Raw genomic sequence first — 14179 nt, forward strand, 5'->3', positions numbered from 1 at the left:
AGGCTGATGGAGAGAAGGGAACCACCAGCAGAAATGAGGCTGGTGGAGTTTTGAGAGATTTGAGTAAAACCTCTGAGATAACAGAGAGAGACTTTTCTGAGAATGATGTAAGAGGTTTCCTAAAACCTGAAGCCCGTGGAAGCTGCAGGGTAAGAACTGGGGACCTGGCTAAAAAGATTCACATTCAAGCTGACTGCTGTCAGAGGGCAGATGGCAAAGTTGTTTTCATATGCCCTTCTTTTTGTTTGGAGTTGCACAACAACACAAATGGGATTGCTCTAACTAAGAAGAATACTGAAAAAATTTTATTTTATTTTCTAGACATTCTAAAGAGTCAAGGCCTTTTTTGTTCCTTTTAAGTATTAGAAGCTTGCAAGTTTTATTGCAATTAGTAAGGACTCAGCCAAAATATCATTTTTTGATTCAATCCTGAAGGCATAATCCTGTCTGTAGGACAACATATTATGAGTATCTCGTTTTATCTGTAACTCTGATACCTGTAGGATTCTAATGGCAAAACCTATTCAGGCCATTAGCTCAATTAATTCCTGCAGATTTTTTCTAAACTCAGTAGCTTCAAGTCTTCTTAGCTTTTGAAGAAGAGCTATAGAATGATCAAGTATATCTATTAAAAAATTATCTCAAGTCATTAAACTAAATAGGCCTATTAAAAATTTTAGATGCAAGAATAATTCTAGTGAAAAATACAATTTGTTAAGCAAGTACATGATATATCTTCTTGCTATTAAGAATCTGATTTCAAATGAGGCCACTATTTTCACTAAACAAACAGATGGACAATTACGTACACAGAGCTATAAAGAGACATCTAGCTCTTAATCTTACCTTTATCTTCAGATAATGAATAGAGAAAGACCCAATTTGTTGCCAGAGATAAGCAGGAGACAGTCAACCTGTGCAAAAAGACATCATTATTATCATTTAAGAAGATCAAACATGGTTACTGATTTTAAGTTACCTCAGTCTTATGAGTGGCTACCATACTAACAAATACTAAATTAGTTCCTTTTGTTTACTATGTCTCTGAACAACTCAGAGTGAATTGTTAGAAACCACAACTCAGAACTGTTCCAATTTGTGCACAGTTGAACAGCATATTTCCTATGTACTTTGAAACAGGTGACCATTTCTGACCTCTGGAATCATTTTTGTAACAAGCAAAACATAATGCACTGTTACAGCAGTTAATGGTCCGTGTTTCAATCTATCATTATATATGACTGAAATGCTTAATTAATGAACATGCAATTAAAGATTAAAATAATGAGCACAGTAATTAGGAATGAGTCTTTACCTACCTTTTTTGAGTTGAAGTATGACTACTACTGTTTGCAATGAATGTAAAAGTCCAACTACAATTGACTTAATTTATTATACTCCTTAAAGGGCTTCCAGGCTCATTATATGAATCAAGAATCAGAAAAGTCATGCAACTTCAGAATGTTACTTTGGGAGCTGTATTGTAATAAGCAAAGAAAGTGAAGAAATATGGCTCTAAAATGCTGCCCATCAGAAAGCAAGAAAAAAAAAATGATGAAGTTATTCTAAAATATCAAAAAATTGATACATAGTGATAAATTACCCACTTCAGATAATATGTATCAGTGTTGCACAAAAATAAACTTAGTCTAAGACCTTAAGCCCCTATATTCTTGGTCCTGCTTGAATCAGCATTATAAAAAATTGCTTGTGAAGGTAATGAGGAGGTGAGCTCTCTTCTGACTTATGATCCCATTTGAGATGATACACACATACATATAATTTCGGCAATATAATATCAGTAAGCAAAAAAAGATTTACTAAAAGACTCAGAAAAAAGGACATCAGTGGGTTATCTCTTCTATTTTTTAATAAAGCTCTGCCTTACAGATGAGAAAAAGCCAAAAAAACCACCCCAGCACAGTATGCCACCCCGCAAAACTGAGAGATCAACACAAAAAAACATATTAGCTTTCAAACATATGCACACTTCTACAACCCAAGAACATACACCATGGAATAAAATTCAGTCAAGAAAGTTTGTCTCTCTGATAAAATTGCACCTTGAAAACTCTAAGAAATCAAGAGCATTAAGTACGCAGTGAGAATTTACATTAGAGCAGCTGCAGTCCTGTGACTGCTCTGGTTTTCTTAATCTCGACTCTCTTGGTCCTCTGCACTTTTTTCCTCTTTAGCATTTTACTGCAAGATTTTTCTTTGCTCTGTCCCACTCACAATTGCATTTTAAAGCTATCTATACTTTAATATTTCCCATTTTCCACCCTTCCTCAGATACTGAAGAAAAATAAAACTATAATAATACTTCTTTGCATATACCCATTACAGGATTCCTTGGGTTCATTAAACATACTGTGTTTCCAGAGCTGAATATAACAAGGATTAAGTAATGCACTTCAAATTACATTTCCATTTGGTTATGATGTTCCCAGACTCTGGAAAAGAAGCTCACACAATTTAAAGGACAGTTAAGTGTCTCTTGTCTGAAATTTTCAGTTTTTCTTTCTACAGAGTTGAGCGTGTGCTTTGATATTTAAAGCCCTTCACAGTATTTTGAGACTGGTGCAGAAGTTCTTTGCTGTGCAGTATAAGCAAAAGCTTTAGAAAACTTTTCAGTTACAGCCAGTCATCTCATGCTCATTTCTTGCTTGCTCATTCCAAGTAGAATTCCTCTCTGTATGAGTGACATCAGCTGAAAATTCAGAAATATCCCTGAAATTTGAAGACTTTTCTGTAAATTGATATCTGTGCAGCGCTTGATCATTGTACTGTTTTTTCTTTCACACCTTTTATATTTTTCTCACAAGTTCATCAGTCTGATTCTCTGTCACACTCATGAACAGAGCCACAAACACCTCCTGTATCATTTCTTTCAAGCCACTATCCACATTATGAAATTTTCTCAAGTTTTACAGGTATCATCTGCTCCTGACACTTCTCTGCCATGTTTGAACCTTCTTGAGTATACCATGGGGAGGTACTGGAAGCAGGGAGCATGGATTTGTCCCTCAAAAAAGGAATGTACCATGCTTTCATATACACTATTGATATCAGATCATTATCTTAATACAGCAATATTTTAAATTATAGCAATTCAACCCTTTATCCCATATTCAAAGTTTTAATGTCTAAGTTGGTGGGTGATATGTATTGTGTGACAGATTATCTGTAAGACTGAAAATTATCTATATTCCTGGCCTTTCCTCCTATGATAATTCCTGCCACTGCTTCCAAGCATGATGCTCCTTGCTTCTTGTTAGCTACATTTTCCAGGGCAATTTATGAAAAAAGTGGGTTTCAACATATTGTTTTTAAACATATGTTTGATTTTCCTTTTTTTAGTCATACAGAAAAAACAGAACTGGGACATATTTGCTTCTGAATGGTGAGATATCACTGGCAATGGGAGTTTCTCTTTTGAAATAAGTAGTAAGATATCAAACTCACTATGTGTGTCTCAGGGACCTTCTTGTTTTAGCCAGAGGTTTTTGGCAAGATGTTAAAAAGTTCCCCAACTTCTACATGTACAAAAACTTCTATTTCCCCTCCCAGTGGATCAATGATGTGTTGTACTGGCACATCTCTGGATTGCTCTGAGTCCAAAAGACAGTGCATTAATTTTAAGGCTAATACAGTGGTCTTTTTTGTTTAAACAGGTTCTGTAATATTGTTTAAACAGGTTCTGTAATATTGTCCCTTCTCAGTGAATACACAGAAGGCTTGATTCTTCTGAACTGTCATTCAAGCACCGCTTGCAAGATTGTTTTCTATTAAAATTATATGTTAGGGAGAAGATGAGCTCTGCAATCAGTAGTTCCTCTTTGTGATACTGACATATCAGGACTTTATTTTTTTAGTTAGAAGAGGCTTCTGCATACACAAAGCAAAAGAGTTTTTTTTAAAAATCTCCAAACAACAAAACAAGCAAAAGAAAAATAAAAAAGGCAACCTAACAGAGTTTGACACACCTTCTGACACCCCTTTTCCTCAGGGACCTGTGTCTTTGCCACAGGCCAGCTCTGAGGTGGTGCAGGTGTGCAACCTGAGACCCTCTGAGAGTGTTGTTGTGTGACAGCAAGCCGAGGGCAGTCTTGTGGACTGGGGATGATCCTGATGACTGTCATGGGACTTGCTCTGCAATTCTTGTTCAATACTGCAGGATTGTTCCTCTGTCCTAGAGGCACACTGCCTCTGCCTGCCTTGCTGGCAAGCTGTCTTGTCTTGCAAAGCAGCCTAGTCTTTTGTCCCCATACACCAACTTTTTCCAGAGGTGCTGACTCAGAAATATTTATCATTTCAGGCCAGAAAACCTTTTAAGTAAGCAGAAGAGGAGGCATGCATTCTCAATTCAGTTCTAAATTTGCTTTTCTCAGGAAGAATATTGGTTTTCAAAAAAGACCTCTTCAAAGCCCTTGCATTTTACTTGATGATTCAGCTCAGGAGCACTGAGTAATGCACACGATATTGTGCATCTCGGGAGCTGTTTAGAAACAGATTGCAAATATGAAACATGTGGCTTTTATACCACCTGCTTTGATATAATTGCCTCTGAGCCATTGATTTCATTTTAAAAATCCATTAGAATCGATTTTATAGTTATATAAGCCATGAATACAGAAGAATATCTAGCTAAATTTGTTTGTCTATGAAAGTGATGTTATTGGTATGAAGATCTTTAAGCTATCAGTATTATGGAATATCAGAATCAGCACATTCACTTAAACATTTAGAGAACTGTCTCTATGATTCCTTTTACAAGAAAATTACATGTAGATATGAGTTAAAAATGTGTTATTTACTTCACTTGCCTGGAGCACCACCTTTGCTTTCTTACCTTGCTTGACTTATTTCCACATGTAATTGCATGATTTCCATAAGGTCAATGACAATATTGGCATCGAAATATGTCACTGTATGCTAACCCAAAGGCATATGGAGCAATACCTGAAATGCTGAGTTATTTTCTCTGATGTTACATATAACTATGCAATAGGCAGTTTGAAAGGACCCACAGAACATCTACTTTGTGAACTTTAATTTGCCACAAGATGCTTTCAACTGTCTGTAACAAATTCCTGCAATGAAAGACCATTATGGTCTGAGAGGGGGATACCAGGGACATCCTCAGTATCAACAGATGACTTGCACAGGGAATATATAAATGCATTCCATTTTATTAATAATTGTTTTTCTGCTCACACCATCACTAGTGTCACAATGCAAGCATAAATTGTTTCTCTTTTGCAGGCATACTTCAGAATTAGCTTAAAACAAATCAGCTTGAGGAACTGAAGTGAGAAGCAACTTGAAGATCTCTTGATAATGGCTAATGATAAATGGTAATTCACTCAGTTATGAGAAGCTGAAATGGAGTATATTTCCAGTATTCATGTTAAATTTAGTTTTGACATACTCATTTACATTCTGCAAGGGGGAATAGAAAACACATTAATGAAACTCAGATAAACTGGGAAATGTTGTGATAAGGACAGAGAAACAGCACAAAGAGAAAAAAGGATTTGAAACAGAAAATAAAATGTGTTCAGAAATTTGAAGACCAGAACAAATAGGATTTTAATATTCCCTCCAACCTATCCAAGTAAAACTTAAGCAGAAGACACAAAAAAGCATCAAATGCCAAGAGAGTTTTAGATACTGACTTACATAATGGTAAAGATGACGGACTTTTTCTTCCTGCTGGAAAGGCAGAAAGATCAATTCCTGTGTGGCCACTCATCACTGTGTGTTTGGATCACCTTATCTGTTTCCACGTAGTGGGAAAAGACTATTTTTGTCTTATTATAGTTGGAGCCATCATTAAATGTAAACAATTTTTCAAACATATTGTTATATCCAAGGAGGACATTTAAATAATCAATTGTGATGATTGACTAATGAGGAATACTAAAATAATCAAACGTGTGTCATTTAGACAAGCAGCTTTTATGGGAGGCCATCAGAGAAGTCTGAAAATGTCCACTGTGGAATTTCAAGGAAGATCGATGTTCAACTTTCTACAGGTTGGCAAACACATTAGGGAATAAATAGGATAAAATTATGAAAAAGAAAATTCAGAACCAAGACAGTGCTTTCCAACAGTGAGGACTATTAAACTTTGGGAATTGTCTCTCAATGAGAAGTAATGAGATTTCCATTATTTTGGCCAACTTGCATGAGTTGAGCCACTCCAATTTTACAACAGGGAATAATTGTAATGGCAAAGAGATGGACTAGAGACCCCAAACACACTTTTTTCATCCCTAGTTTTTACAGCACAAAGGATATCATCTGGAAATACAAATTGCAATGGGAAATGTATTCTTCCTAATGGTTACAAATAAAGGCAATTTTCAGATAACATCCTCTCCCTTTTAATTCTCTGCTCTGACTGCACATTATCACACAGATTTTTTTGGTAAACTAATAACATACACTTTAAAAGAAAAAATAGTACAGGGAAAAGACCACTGTAAAGAATCCCACTGTGCCTAAGACTGCAAAATCATTCTGCATTTGGAAAAACAATGATTCTTTTAGTTTATAACAGTTATAGACAGTGCAAGTGAAAAAAATATATATCCTATGAAAATTCCAAGGAATATAAAGAAAGTAAAAGAAGCAGGAAAAAAACAGAAGAAGAAAAGAAAGAAAATTAATGCACTCAATCATAAATTTAATTTGGTTCATGGTATGCCTAAAATCTCTGTTTTAGAGTCTTTAAGTCACCTTTTTTTCACTAGGAAATATTACATCCTACTGGGAGGGCAGTGAATACATTTTGGGTTGTGAGAGTATAGACATTTCTTTCACTTTGCAAGGCCATGTTTCTTTCTTTCTTTCAAATGCTCAAAAAACTCACTATATGACAGGACAATGAGAAAGAGATATTACCTTTAAATCTGTGTGAAGTACAAATCATCAGTAATTCCATGAAGAAATTCAAAATTGGGGGAGATTACTAACATTACATGTATCAATGTAGTCATGTATAGCAGTTTCCAATGCTGTTGGAGGCATTAATGCTCAAAGTATTTGCTCTTGAAATGTCTGTTCCCCTTCATTTGATTTAGAGGAGCTTGCATTTTTTACAGGAAAATGCTTTTATAACCCTTACTGCCACATGTCTCAAAGATATTGAGAGACTACAACTACTGCACTGGAGACTATCTCATTTTCATGTATTTCATGTAGAAAACAGTTAAGATTCTGTATTCTAAGCTTTGTATGATCCTTTGATATCCTTCAGTGGGACTGGAAATAATGCCAGTATTTTGTTAAGCAGCGCATTTACTAGAAGCCATGGCAAGGTCGTATTAATTCACAAACAATCCATAGTGAAATCCAGTATTTTTTTCAGTCTAGTTTGATGCACCTTTTGTATCCTTACATGTCCCTACATGTGTGTAATATATATGTGCGTGTGTGCGTGTGTATGGATGAAAAATAATAATTCAATTATAATATACAGAAAATGTATTTAATGATGTATAAAAAATATGTATGTCATATATATGACTGAAACGTATTACCAGTTCAATAAAAGTCTAACTAATTTGGTATCACTGCATATTAATGCAGAATCTCTGCCAATATTATCACCGATTTCCATAATAAATTCTTATCTCTTCGTTAGTTCAGTTATCACAGAATAGGTTTGGAGGTACATTTTCACATACAAAACTGTGACAGCAAAGGCATTCAGATAGAAAGCATTCCACATGATGGGTCTTAGCACATCAAACTCAGTCTTGTTTTCTGACTTTGAAAATGTTCTGATGTCTTACAAAAACAATTCTTGCTTTGTGAGCTTGTGAAAAAGCAGGGCTGAAATGAAAGTCTAGATGCCAATGCTGGTTTTATATTTGAGTTGTGCGATAATGAAGTAAGTTCTCACATAACTCCTTTAAGCTGCAATAGTCACATAAACATACAGCAAGTGCAGCCATATTCCCATTGAAATATGCATTTATGGCGATTTCCTTTGGCTATGATGAAAAATGTAGAAAAAATATGCACAAATGTATAGAAGCTACTCAGCTTGCAAAAGGTGACAATGAGTATTGTACCCTCATTGGCTGTTTGGCAGGTCATTCTTTCATCTGAAGAAAGCAAAAGGATATCAGGTCTTTGGAAGAATGACAAATAAGGAACAATTAATCCACCTTAATGCAAAAGGCTTAACTTACAGCCTTTTCAAGTTACTTTATCTTTTAAGCTCTTCTGAAGTTTTATCAGATCCTCCATCCATATAAGGATATGATTCATCTTACTATTCTTAGCATCAGTTTCTTGATCCCTCTTGGGCTAATCTTTGGAAAATGCCTGCTGACATTGTAAACTAGAGTGTGAGACACTGAAGAGATAAACCAGGAAAAAGTAATAGTGGCTAAACTAATTAAAAAATTGGAGGAAAAACCACTGTAAAAAATGCTAAGAAAAGAAAATTGATGAGGAAATGAGAAAACCACAGGCCAACATGCATGGTGTCATTGTTATTTCTAGACAGCTTGAGTCATAAGTTATTAGAATGTCTGTAGCTATCCTTTACAATGGTAATGAAACAGAAATGTGCTACAGTAGGTAGCTTCTGGCACAAACTCTCTCTGCTCAGAAAACCTATAAATCTACATGCTGCTTACTATGCTTCATGCATGCATAAGGATATACAGGCCTAACAAGTAAAAAGACCATTACAGAAAGCATTTCCATCTTCAGGAGCATGCAATATTTATTTATTATTATTTATGAAGACTACAACATAAGCCATTATGAAAAAGCCAAGTAGACGGATTATTTTTGCTACAGGTGCAATGTACGAAAGCGCCTCAGTTCTTCAGCTTGCTAAGGTGTGATCTACTTGCCAAGTAGATGATCCATTTATAAATAAGAAAACAAGTATTTGATCATTACCCAAGTCTCACTAGACTGTATACCTGAAGAAAAGTACAGATTTGCAACAAATTTTTCTCAAAACATGCAAATAATATTGGATTTAAAAATTCCAAACTGGCCAAAGCCAGGAATACCAAGTTGGATTCACTGTGGTGAAGATGACTGATCACAATTTCTGCTGTATTCATCTCGCAGGATCAGAGAAAAAAATTAGCAACTCTACAAAATATATACAGCTGTCCAAGTTCCACTTAAATTTATAGTCTCCTGTTTTTCACAACAGATTTCGGTCAGCTAACACAGGTCTATAAAAAATAGCCCCTATATTGTGTAAACAGTGAACTATAACAGTTAAAAGCTAAGTCCTTTTTACAGAAGAATGCATTAATCATGCGAAAATATTTCCTTTTCATTTTTTCCTGTGGAAATATTCTAAAAAACCAGCTTTTTGTGAGGATTTTAAACTGACTGGGCTGCAGACATCATGCACTTGTGGAGTTCACGGGCCTGAAGGATATGGGTCATGTGAAGAACAAGGTCATGACCCTGAATTCTAGGAAAACAGACTTCCAGTTCTTCAGGAAGTTAGTCAATAGGACTAATAGGGAAACTTCCCTCAGGAACAACAGAGAAAAACTTTAAGGTTGCTTTCCATGGAGCACAAACACTAGCAATCTCAAGATGTAATAAATTGGGAAAAGAAAGCAAGAGACCAGTATGACTGGAGGCCTGCTGGTCAGGCTAAAGCACAAGAAGGAAATGTACAGGCAGTGGAAGCAGGCACAGTTATCCTGGGAAGACTATAGGGACTCTGTCTAGTTCTGTAGGGATGAGGACAGAAAGGCCAAGGCCCAGATGGAGCTGAGCTTAGCAAGGGATGCAGAGAATATTAAGGGCTTCTACAGGTATGTCAGCCAGAAAAGGAAGGCCCAGAAAAGCCTACATTCCATGATAAACAAGGCTGGAAAACTGGTAGTAATGGATAAGAAAGCAGAGGTACTCAACAAGTGTTTTGCCTTAGTCTTCACTGGCAACGTCTTCCCGCACCTCTTGAGTGGAAGGATCACAAGGCAGAGACTGGAGCAGAAAACTCCCTCTCAGTGTGAGAAAAGATCAGGTTTGTGAGCACCTGAGGAGCCTGAATACACATAAATCTATTGATGAGATGAATCCCAGAGTCCTGAGGGAATTGACTGATGTAGTTGCCAAGCAACTCTCCATGCTATTTGAAAAGTCATGGCAGTCAGATGACTGTGACCTGTCAACCCCACCTCTGCCTGGGAAGATCACTGAGCAGATCCTCCTGGAAGCTGTGCTTAAAGCATGTGGAGAGGAAGGAGATGATTCAAGACCTGTGTGGTTTCACCAAGGGCAAGTTCTGCTTGACCAACCTATTGGCCTTCTATGATGAAGCAACTACGTTAGTGGACGAGAGAAAAGCTATGGATGTTGTCAACCCCTTCTTGTATTTTGAGTTTTGTGGGATTACTGTCAAATTCAGTGAATGAGAAGGGAGATGCGACAAGTTCTTCCAGGTCCAGACCATTCAGCTGCAGAACACAGTGAATATACACATGATACTTAAAGCCCTCTAACCTAGTTTAGATAACCCTATTGTGATACGACAGCATTGAGGAGCAAAGCTGGGATGCAGAGCACTGATCTGCTCCTCTTCTTTGGTAATGCTAATTCAGTGTTGGGTTCCTGCTAATTCCTCTTTGAACTCTTACCTGTGTGGTGATGTATGCAGACAGGAGTTGGAACAGAGGCAAACCCAGATCTGTTGGGGTGTCTTTAAGCATTAAAAGCTGCCCTTAATTCTATTTACTGTAATTTCAAAGACACAGTCTAACATTCTAGAGGTCAACACTATGTGTTTATGCAGACCTTTCATGCAAAGCTGTCATATTATAATGATAATATTCCTAACCTGTAATTAATAACTACTCTTTTCTTACCAATTTTTCTCTGATTTTGCACATCATTTTAGTGAAGCAAGTGGAAAAATGTGATGAAAAAAACGATCCTGAGAAACATTGAGTGGAGAAAGATGTGATCACTGTCATTAGAGCCAGTTCATATCCATTAAAGATCTCATTTAATTTTTATATAATTTAAATTTTCTATTGTTTTTAAGATGTAAAAATAAGATATAACTGCATTTCAAAAATAATTTTGAAATTACAATGTACTTTCCCATTAAAAAAGCTGTTTTCTTCTTTTTTGTTTGAAATGGATTTTGTAATACTGATACAATCCTCTAGGAGATAAAATTTTGAAGACTCAGCGTTTTTAACATTTTTAATATTTCACTCTTTCATGTTTTAATCACCTCTTTACTTGATTGCTTCCCTCAGCAACAGACCCAGACAAAATTGTCTTTTCACTGAACTGCTTGTCCATTCAGATACAACCCAGACTAAGATGAATCTACCCAGTTGTTCTGCTTTACTAATGCCTATACTGTTGTGATGAAAGAAGAACTGACACTGCTTTGCCTGGCAAGATCTTGCTGTTCCACTGAGTTTCATTTTCTAGACTTCATTGAACTTCTTTTTTACAGTTGCATGCTTCATCTTTTCAGCAGTCCTAACTGGAAAACCTCTAAGAATATCCTTTGCCTCATCACCCATGCAGTAAATGAGGATATGTACTTGCTCTTCATCAGAGACTGCCTCTGATGACTTCTGCAATCAAAATCTCAGACGCTGTAGTTACTTAATGAAATTAAAGGATGACGTTTAAAAACACTTAATATCACATTTCCACTGCTAGAAGAGCCTTATTTTGTCAGTATAAAAACAGATGCAAAAGTATAAATCTGAATATAGTACTTAAGAAAATAAAGTTCTCATTTTGATTTCATACAGCGATGCTACAGAATTTGACAGCAAGGCAGGCTTCCACCAATAATAGGCAAATATTGCAAGCATAGTTCCAAGATAAGCCATCCAGCTGACAATTGCTATGCTGCCTCCTTCTCAGCCTGCCATCTGAAGCATATTCTTGGACTTGATAGACAAAACACCATTACATTTTCTGTGGGTTGCTTTTTTGCCTGGTAAAGTACTTAAGAACAGTGTTACACTGTGTTGTTCAGATGGGTCCAGCAATCATCCACAGACAGTAGCATTTGAAAGTACAGCTAAGAGGCAAAACTTCAATCTCAAAACAAGTGAAAGACGAGATTGCCTGGTTTAGCAATTGAACTGGCTATTCTTTCCAGAACATTTCCAGGTTTGCATCAAATGATGCTTGCAATTAGTAGTCCTGCTACTAGGGTTGTGAACACAAACACTCTAATGTTTATTTTAAACTTATTTGCATCCTAGGTGCTCTAACAGGGTTTTATAAATACACATATCTATGTGCACATCCTCTGTGACAAGGGAAGTAATTTGCTCAAGCAAAGTGCTCATCACTTTTGCACAGAGGCACTCAAAGTGGCATTTCTCAATAAAGGTTGGAAGTGTCAGAAACTCATAACTTGGTGTATTGATTTTACCCTCATATCTACCATACTGCTTTTCTGGGATGTTCTTAGGAAGTATTTATATACTAATAACACTCCCTTCCATATTCTCTTCTCTACACAAGAAGCTGAGAAAGTCAAAAAACTTTTGGAAAGTTGTTTAGTCTTCCAATAAGGATTCAAGGAACTCTAGTGGCATAAGCATGTTAAACAAGACAGTGAATAAAATTGGCATTGAATTCTTTTGTATGTTAGGGTTTGAGAAAACAGATATCTAATTTCATTTGTAGATTAAGCTTTTGTCATGCTAAATTGTCAACATAGCTGTCACTCTACTATAAATAATGTGTTTGTGTTTGGTATTTATTTTCAATGGATCTCACCAAGCCATTATTTCACAATCATGGAGCCTAAATATCTTCCATTATAAATTATATACATAACCCCCTCCCCCAGCTTAATTATATCAATGCACTTTGTTACAAGACAGTGAATGTATTTGACACACAATCTAAACTTCAACACTGAATAAGATATTTGTTTTATGACATGCACCCCATCTTCTGTATTTAACCAGAGGTATGTTACTCAGTATATTTATTATGAGCATGAGACCATTTTAACTGCACAAATAATTCTATGCTGTCACTTGTAAAAAGAATAATGTTAAAAGGTTTAGCAATAAAAGCAATTACTCGTTAACTTTTTTCTTATTTCAAATGCTAGATGGTTATCTGAGTTTAAAAGAAAACCTCATTTTGCTTATTGTGATTGCTGTTTTGTGCAGTGGCAGTGAATTCCTAGTACACTTAAAGAAAATCTGTGTCCCAGAGCAATACCGTTAATTACAATGCCATAGAGTGAAGCGATGGCTAAAGATGGTTTCAACTAGAATTCAGCAGACCTGCATTTTCCTCTTAATTTTGCTACTCTTCTACTATCTTACCACAGAGAAATAATTTCATTTCTTTGTTCTCTGACTTTAGCTATTTATACTGCTAGCTTTTGGACTTGGGGACTATTTCCTAGTATGCATATATTGAGCACAGTGAGACCTTGCGCTCACAATTTGTGCCTTTAGGCATTACTGTCATACGAATATAATAATATTTTTTATTTATTAATAATCTTGACTTAAATAATATCAAACAGTAGAACAGTTTTTTTACCATTTTCATTCTTCTTCATCTATTCTCTCAAGCAAGAATTAATTCCCTTGGTTTCTTTTCCTCCCACTATAAACTATATTACAGAGATGAAACTTGAGCTTGCTTACTTAATGGAACTTCATGGTTTTGCTTTCTTATCTGCACTATCCTAGCTGAAAGCATTTGTATCTGGGACACACCTATGCTGAATTTTGTATTTGCACCCATTCTTCCTCTTAAAAATCAGATGTACAGAAAAGTAGACAAGATATGATTGTCTAAGACATGCTAGAGCAATGTCAGTGAGTGAATTACTGGATTTAACTTGAATGTTTATATCAGAAGAGGTAAGGGAAAAAAATCCCAAAAACTCAGAAGTGTTGGTAGCATCTTGCTCAGTACAAAACGGGGGTTTCCAGGAAGCCATCAAAGCTTGAAGACATTTCTTCAGTAGTGTGAGATTTGATACAGTGATATTTGCTGCACTGGTGGTACTGTGACAGCCACAGTTTCTATTTTTATCCATTTAGGTACCTCACTTTCATTTGAAGAGCACTAGAATTGATGATTTTTAACCTTTTTCACGTTCTTTGCTGTGTGTTGTCAGCATATGACTTCCATGGCTGGATGGCCATGACCAAACCTTTTT

This window comes from Coloeus monedula, assembly GCF_965178545.1.
Source record: "Coloeus monedula genome assembly, chromosome: 1".
Lineage (NCBI taxonomy): Eukaryota > Metazoa > Chordata > Aves > Passeriformes > Corvidae > Coloeus > Coloeus monedula.